This window comes from Sus scrofa, chromosome 9 (genome assembly GCF_000003025.6).
Source record: "Sus scrofa isolate TJ Tabasco breed Duroc chromosome 9, Sscrofa11.1, whole genome shotgun sequence".
NCBI classification, from domain to species: Eukaryota; Metazoa; Chordata; class Mammalia; order Artiodactyla; family Suidae; genus Sus; species Sus scrofa.
This window is the reverse complement of record NC_010451.4, coordinates 27,402,580-27,409,547: the sequence shown is the minus strand read 5'-3', so window position 1 is coordinate 27,409,547 and position 6,968 is coordinate 27,402,580.

Below are 6,968 nucleotides of genomic sequence, written 5' to 3'. Positions count from 1 at the left end.
ACATTTGACATATTCTTAATAGTTCATTAAGAATACTTTAAATGTATTTTTTCCCCATTTTATGGCCATATCTGCAGTATATGGAAGTTCCCAGGCTAGGGGTTAAATTGGAGCTACAGCTGCAGGCCTACGCCATAGCTTGTGCTGATGCTGGATCCTTAACCCACTCAATGAGACCAGGGACTGAACCCACATCATCACAGACACTATGTGGGTTCTTAGCCTTCTGAGCCACAATGGGAACTTCCAGATGTATTCTTAATATGAAATATTATGCAGCTATTTAAAAATGAAATGGGGGGGTTCCCATCATGGTGCAGCAGAAACAAATCCGACTACGAACCATGAGGTGGCAGGTTTGACCCCTGGCCTCACTCAGTGGGTTAAGGATCTGGCATTGGGGTGACACGATTCAGATCCTGCATTGCTGTGGCTGTGGTGTAGGCTGGCAGCTGTAGTTCCGATTGGACCCCTAGCCTGGGAACCTCCATGTGCCATGGGTGCGGCCCTAAAAAGCAAAAAACAAAACAAAACAATAATAAAAATGAAATGGAGAGTCACAGACATAGCTCAGATCTGGAGTCGCTGTGGCCACGGCCAACAGCTGCAGCTCTGATTCAGCCCCTAGCCTGGAAATTTCCATATGCCACAGATACAACCATAAAAAGCAAAAAAAATAAGGAAGAAGCAAAATGAAATGATCAATATCTATTAACCTAGAAAAAAATCCTTGATACCTTATTAAGTAAGAAAAGTAAGCCAGCCACAGAGTGACAAATGTAGTAGGGATCCATTTTTTTTTACAGGAAGAGTTACCAATCACTCTCTCTTCAGTATATGTGTATGCATGTCTGTATCAACAAAAAAGTGCGGAAGGTGGAGAGGCTAGATCAGTGGTTGCCTGGGTTGAGAGAAGGTTGGGAGAGGAAAGAATAAATAGGTGGAACGGAGTATTTTTAGGGCAGTGAAAATACTGTGTGTGATACTGTAATGATGGACAGGCATCATTAGGCATTTCCAAAACCACAGGGCACCGGTACCAAGAGTGAACCCTCATGTAAACTATGAACTTTGGGCAATTATGTGTCAATGTAGGTTCATCTGTTGTAACAAACGTACCACTCTGGTGGGGGATGTTGAGAGTGGAGTTGGTTATGCATGTATGGGGGCAGGGGAAATTTATGTGCCCTCCTCTTAATTTTGCTGCGAACTTAAAACAGCTTAAAAAAAAAAAGGTCTTTTTGTTTGTTTTTGCGTATGGAAAGTATAACCTAAGGGGGCGGGAAAGCAAGGAAACAATAGGGCAGAAGTCATTAACATCCTTTATGTATTTCGGGATTATTTTATCAGGCAGAGTGGTCCTGTAGGACATCTTTATTTTTAAATACATGGATAAGGGAGAGAGCATTTTCAAAGAGCAGGTGACATTTCAGACTGGTGGGGCCTGGGCACCACTGTTCCTCTAGAGGAGTTGGGAGGAAAACAATTGGAGGGGAGAGAAGGGAAAAATGAGGGGTGCAGCTCCTAACAGTATGTGATGTCCTTCCCCCTTCCTCCCCACCTCCCCAGGAGCCCTTCTGGGGATACTGAGCTCGCTGCCGGTGGGCTAGCTCCACTGCTGCCTCTCATTATCTAGTTCTTTTCTTGTAATTTCTAGGTTTTGCACACCGCCTACTTAGGTGGTCTAATTTAGGCCATATGCACACACTTGGGGATATGTCTGTTGCTGGTAGATGATGTTTTCACATTTCGATCCCTTCATAGTCTTCATTCAACTAGAAGTTCAGGCAAAGGAAAAACGTGACCGTGTTTGTATCCACATCTTTCAGCCAGACTCTACCACCCAGCTGGTAGCAGCATCTGGGGAACCCAGCCAGGTTGGACTCAGGCAAAAACACCACCATTTCTCTGCAAACACAGCCAGACCTTCCCAGGCCTGAGGTAAATTTACCTTTATGGAATAAAGGTTAAGCGAGGAAATACTAGTGAGGTGATGATTTAAAGCATATGCATTTGTTTATCTCCACCAGTAAAACAAAGCCTGGGAGGTACAGACTTAGAGACAACATCTTCCCACTGAATTAAAGCAGTATCTCGATTTTACTATGGTTCCCAAATGTTCTAGAAACCTAGCTGTGGCATAGAAACAACACTGAACTATTCTTGCTTTTATTTATTTATTTATTTATTTAGGCCGCACCTACGGCATATGGAAGTTCCCAGGCTAGGGGTCAAATCTGAACTGCAGCTGCTGGCCTACACCGAAGCCACAAGAACAGAAGATCTGAGCTGCATCTGTGACCTACACCACAGCTCACAGCAGTGCCGGATTCCCAACCCACTGAGTGAGGCCAGGGATGGAACCTGCATCCTCGTGGCTACTAGTCAGGTTCGTAACCAGCCGAGCCGTAATGCTAACTCCTGTTCTGCTTTTAAATCCTGCTTGAGTTAATTTGGCTGCTGTTAGGGTTTGGAACACTGAGATTTTAGAAAGGCCGGTGTGGGGGTCAGGGAGCATGACAGCAAGGGGTCTTGCTTGTCCCTTCTTCAGATCCAAGAAAGGAAGGCCATTCTCAACAGTTAATTTCTTAGTCTCACCACTTATCTGGTCAGAAGGCTGTATGTCTCTGAGAGCCCCGTGTTCTTCCTGTGGTTTAAATATCTCCTCTATTCTGCCAATGGGAAGCAGGGAGGGTTAAATGGCCACCTTGGTTTTTCCACCTCAGACCTGAGCTAAGCGAGGAATACTTCGCTGTCAATGTATCTATAGAACTTGTTTCATAGGCAAATACATTTGAGGATCAAAGAAAACGGAATCATTTTTAAAATGCAAGGACCCGGGAATTCATGCTGTGGCTCAGCAGGTTAAGAACCTGACATAATGTCCATGAGGATGTGGGTTCGATCCCTGGCCTTGATCAGCGGGTTAACAATCTGGCATTGCTGCAAGCTGTGGGGAAGGTCGCAGCTGTGGCTGGGGTCTGGTGTAGCTGTGGCTGTGGTGTAGGCAGGCAGCTGCAGCTCCCATTCCACCCCCGGCCTGGGAGCTTCCATATGCTGCGGGTGTGGCCCTTAAAAGAAAAAAAAAAAAATGCAGGGACCCAAATTGTTGAGACTTATTAAGAGATCACCTCAAATCAATGGCATAATCAGACCCAGAATCCCTGAACATCCTTAATAGCCACTTCTACCTGCTCCTGAGAATCTTCTTCCCTGACTTTGCCCTGGGAGTGGAGAGGAACATGCCGGACACAAAGAGTATTATGCACATAGAAATAATGCCTGAAGCAGCGTGCATGTTTGGGGAGCTCTGGAAGTTTCTACAAGCATCACAAGGGCATGTGGATGTGAGTTGCATTTTTTGCTATTTGTTTGTTTGCTTTTTAGGGCTGCACTTACAGCATATAGAAGTTCCAGGCTAGGGGTGGAATCAGAGCTACAGCTGCCAGCCCATGCCACAGCCACAGCAACGCCAGATCCAAGCTACATCTGCAACCTGGACCACCGCTCATAGCAATGCCAGATCCTTAGTCCACCGAGCAAAGCCAGAGATCAAACCCACATCCTCATGGATACTAGTCAGGTTCGAAACTGCTGCATCACGACGGGAGCTCCCTGAGTTATGTTTTAGAAAACTGGGCAGATAAAGTGGAGTAGAGGAATTTAGAACTGGAAATTCGGAACCTGGAAAGTAGACGACATTTTCCAAGTGAGCAGTGAAGTGGCCTTGATGAGAAGGAAAAGGAGCCCTGCAGTTGGCAGGTGACAGACTTGGCCATGGGCCTGAGGAGGAAGCCAGAGGTAAAGACAATTCTCAGGCCGTAGGATCAACTGCAATTGAGAAAACAGGAAGCTGGACAGGTTTGCAAACAAAGATGAACATGTTTACTCGTTTGGGGGCATGTTATGTTTGCCTTCCCAGCTAATTGGTACAGTCTGGGAGCACAGACCTCATCTGCCGAGTTCACTATAAGGTCCACAATCACCACACAGTGTCTGGCACACAGCAGGCACCCCCTTGTTAAATGAACAGAAGTGTCTAGCAGACAGCCAAGTGCATGGACCATCTAGGTCGTTGGAAAATGGGAAGAGAGGTCTAGCCCAGGGTGTGAACTTGGAAGTCACCAGGGAAATGGGGAGAGAAAAAGGGGGAATTGAGGAGATGACGGGGAGAGCATGGGATGAGAGTGAGTATAGAAAGCACAGCATGTGAGGGGCTAGCAGACGAAGCGGAGCCTGTCAATGGCTGGAAAACCAACACTCAGAGAAAGAGTAAAAGGACCAGTAGGGTGTGAACAGGAAAGCCTAGGACGGCGGCGCGGTGAGCGTGTATGGTGACAAAGAGACTCTCCACTCCTTCGCGTGAGTCACTTAACCTCTGTGAGCCTCAGTTTCTCCACCTCTAAAAGGAGACTAGGAGTTCCCTGGTGGCCTAGCGGTTAAGGATCCGATATTGTCACTGCTGGGGCTCAGGTCATTGCTGCAGCACAGTTCAATTCCAGGCCCAGGAATTTCTGCATGCAGCCAATAAAGAGACCAAATGACAATTACAACATTGCCTCTTAGGGTTATTGCGAATTTTAACATACATAAAAGGACTTCGCACAGTACCCAGCTCAATTCTTAGCTAGGGACCGAGTAACACCTAGTACTGAATACCAAAGAAGCCAAGGGAGACAAGGACTAAAATGTCCCCACTAGACTTTGCAAATGGGAGGGACCGGACCCATAAATGGACGAAGATGAAAAGGACAGGCAGGTTGGATCAACTGAGAGGTGGGAGGTAAAAAAATAAAGACGTCATCCGCTGTACTTTTCTCTCTTTGGCAACCAGCAACAGCTGATACAAGCTGCTTATTCTTCTTATTTGTAATTTGTCTTCACCTATGCATGCTTTTTTATCAAAGTATAGTTGACTTACAGTTCTGTGCCGATTTCTGCTGTACAGCAAAGTGACATGTACATACTATATATGTATACACATATACACATTCCTTTTTATCTTCTTTTCCATTATAGTCTATCCCAGGAGTTCTCTGTGCTACACAGCAGGACCTTGTTGTTTATTCTTTCTTTCTTTCTCTTTTTGTTTTTTTGGGCCGCACCCTCGGCATATGGAAGTTCCCAGGCTAAGGGCTGAATCCGAGCCACAGTGGCCTGCCTACACTGCCGCCATAGCAACATAGGATCCGAGCCTCATCTGCACCTACACCACAGCTCATGGCAACAGTGGATCCTTAACCCACTGAGTGAGGCCAGGGATCGAATCTACATCCTCGTGGAAACTAGTTGGGTTCGTACCAAGCTGAACCACAACTGAAACTCTGTTTATTCTTTCTAAATGTCAAAGTTTGCATCTCCCACCCCCAGACTCCCTGAATAGACACTTTGAAGGCCACGGTCATGTCTATCCCGTGTCCCCAGTGCTTAGAGCTCACTGGCACACAGAGGATGCTCAGTGAGAATTTGTGGAACCACAGGACAGACAGATGTGGCGGCCGTGGCAGGATAGGACACAGATGACTCGCCACGGTCCCCCCCCACCACCAGCAGTTCTCATCCAAGGCTGCGCTTCTCTGTTGCTGCAAAGTGATGCCCAGGCCTCTCTCCCCATAACCTTCTGAACGGTGGATGGACAGCCCTGGCCAGAGGGGGAGGGGACTGAGGCCCAGGAAGGTCTTTTGTTTAAAGCTCCTCTAGGCACTGTGATAAACACCCCTGCCTCAGAACTACCAGCTTTGCCATCGTTTGATGTGTAACTTAATATGGAAACGAAAAGAAAAAATTATTCAAACCCTCACTCATTGTTTCTCCCCTCAAGGTCTGAATGAAATTAATTTTTTCAAATGGGTTTCTAGTTGACAATTGAAAAATGTAATAAAAAATTCCAAGGGAAGCCGCTCAAAAGAGTTCTCTAACAAGGAGGCCCTGGGAGAGAGGATGGATTGGGCCTCTGGCAGAAAAGAAAATGCACAGGCAGCAGGTTTTCCCTGTCTCCATGTAAACCACACATCAATCCTACTCACACCTGCCTTTCCACTGGGCACAAAGAAGCCAGCGGAGAGGTGCCTGCAACCTGCCCCCCATCCTCAAGGAAGGCACAGGAGCTGGGACAGTGCAGGCCCGGAAAGGCAAGAAAAAGACACAGACACAACAGAGAATTATGCCAAATTGTCTAAGCAGCTAGCAGGGAATTCTCAGAAACATGTAGGCTACTATTATTCTAAAAACCTGCAGAACTGTGAGTTCAAAGACTGGGTAAAGTGGGATTGCTCAGGGAAACAAAAGAAAACATTTTTGCCAGAAGAAATCATGGAGTCTGGTCACTAAACATAGAACATTCTGGAGTGGAATGGAGGGAAGGATAAGTTAAGAATGTGGGACTAGCAGATACACAGTACTATACAGAAAATAAACAAGGACCCAACTGTAAGCACAGGGAACTCTATTCAGTATCTTGTAATAACCTGTAATGGAAAGGAATCCGAAAAAGAATAAATATGTATAACTGAATCACCGATGTACACAGTGATTGAAACACAATGTTGTAAATCATGTATATTTCAATTGACCCCCCCCCCCAAAAAAAGCTTATTCTGGAAATGAAGGGACTCCATTTTCCCAGGAATTTCCCATGTGTAGCCAGCCCGTAGGGGGCTAATCTAGGTCTACAGACTCCTTCTCCACAGTGTGCCCCCTCCCATCACAAACATCCTACACTCTCAATGCAGCAACCTTCTCACCTCCCCCTGCACCAGTGGCACAAGCTGTTTCATATCTCTGTGCTTAAGAAAACTTCTCCCTTCTTCATCCATCCAATGTTTACTCATCCTTCCAGACTCACCTCCAACAAAGGCAGCCCCCTGTGGGAAGCCTTCTCTGATTCCTCAGGCAGAGAGAATTAATGTTTTTCTTTTCTCTGTGCCTCTGCTCCTGTGTTCAAAATCATTTTCATGCAGTATCAAAAT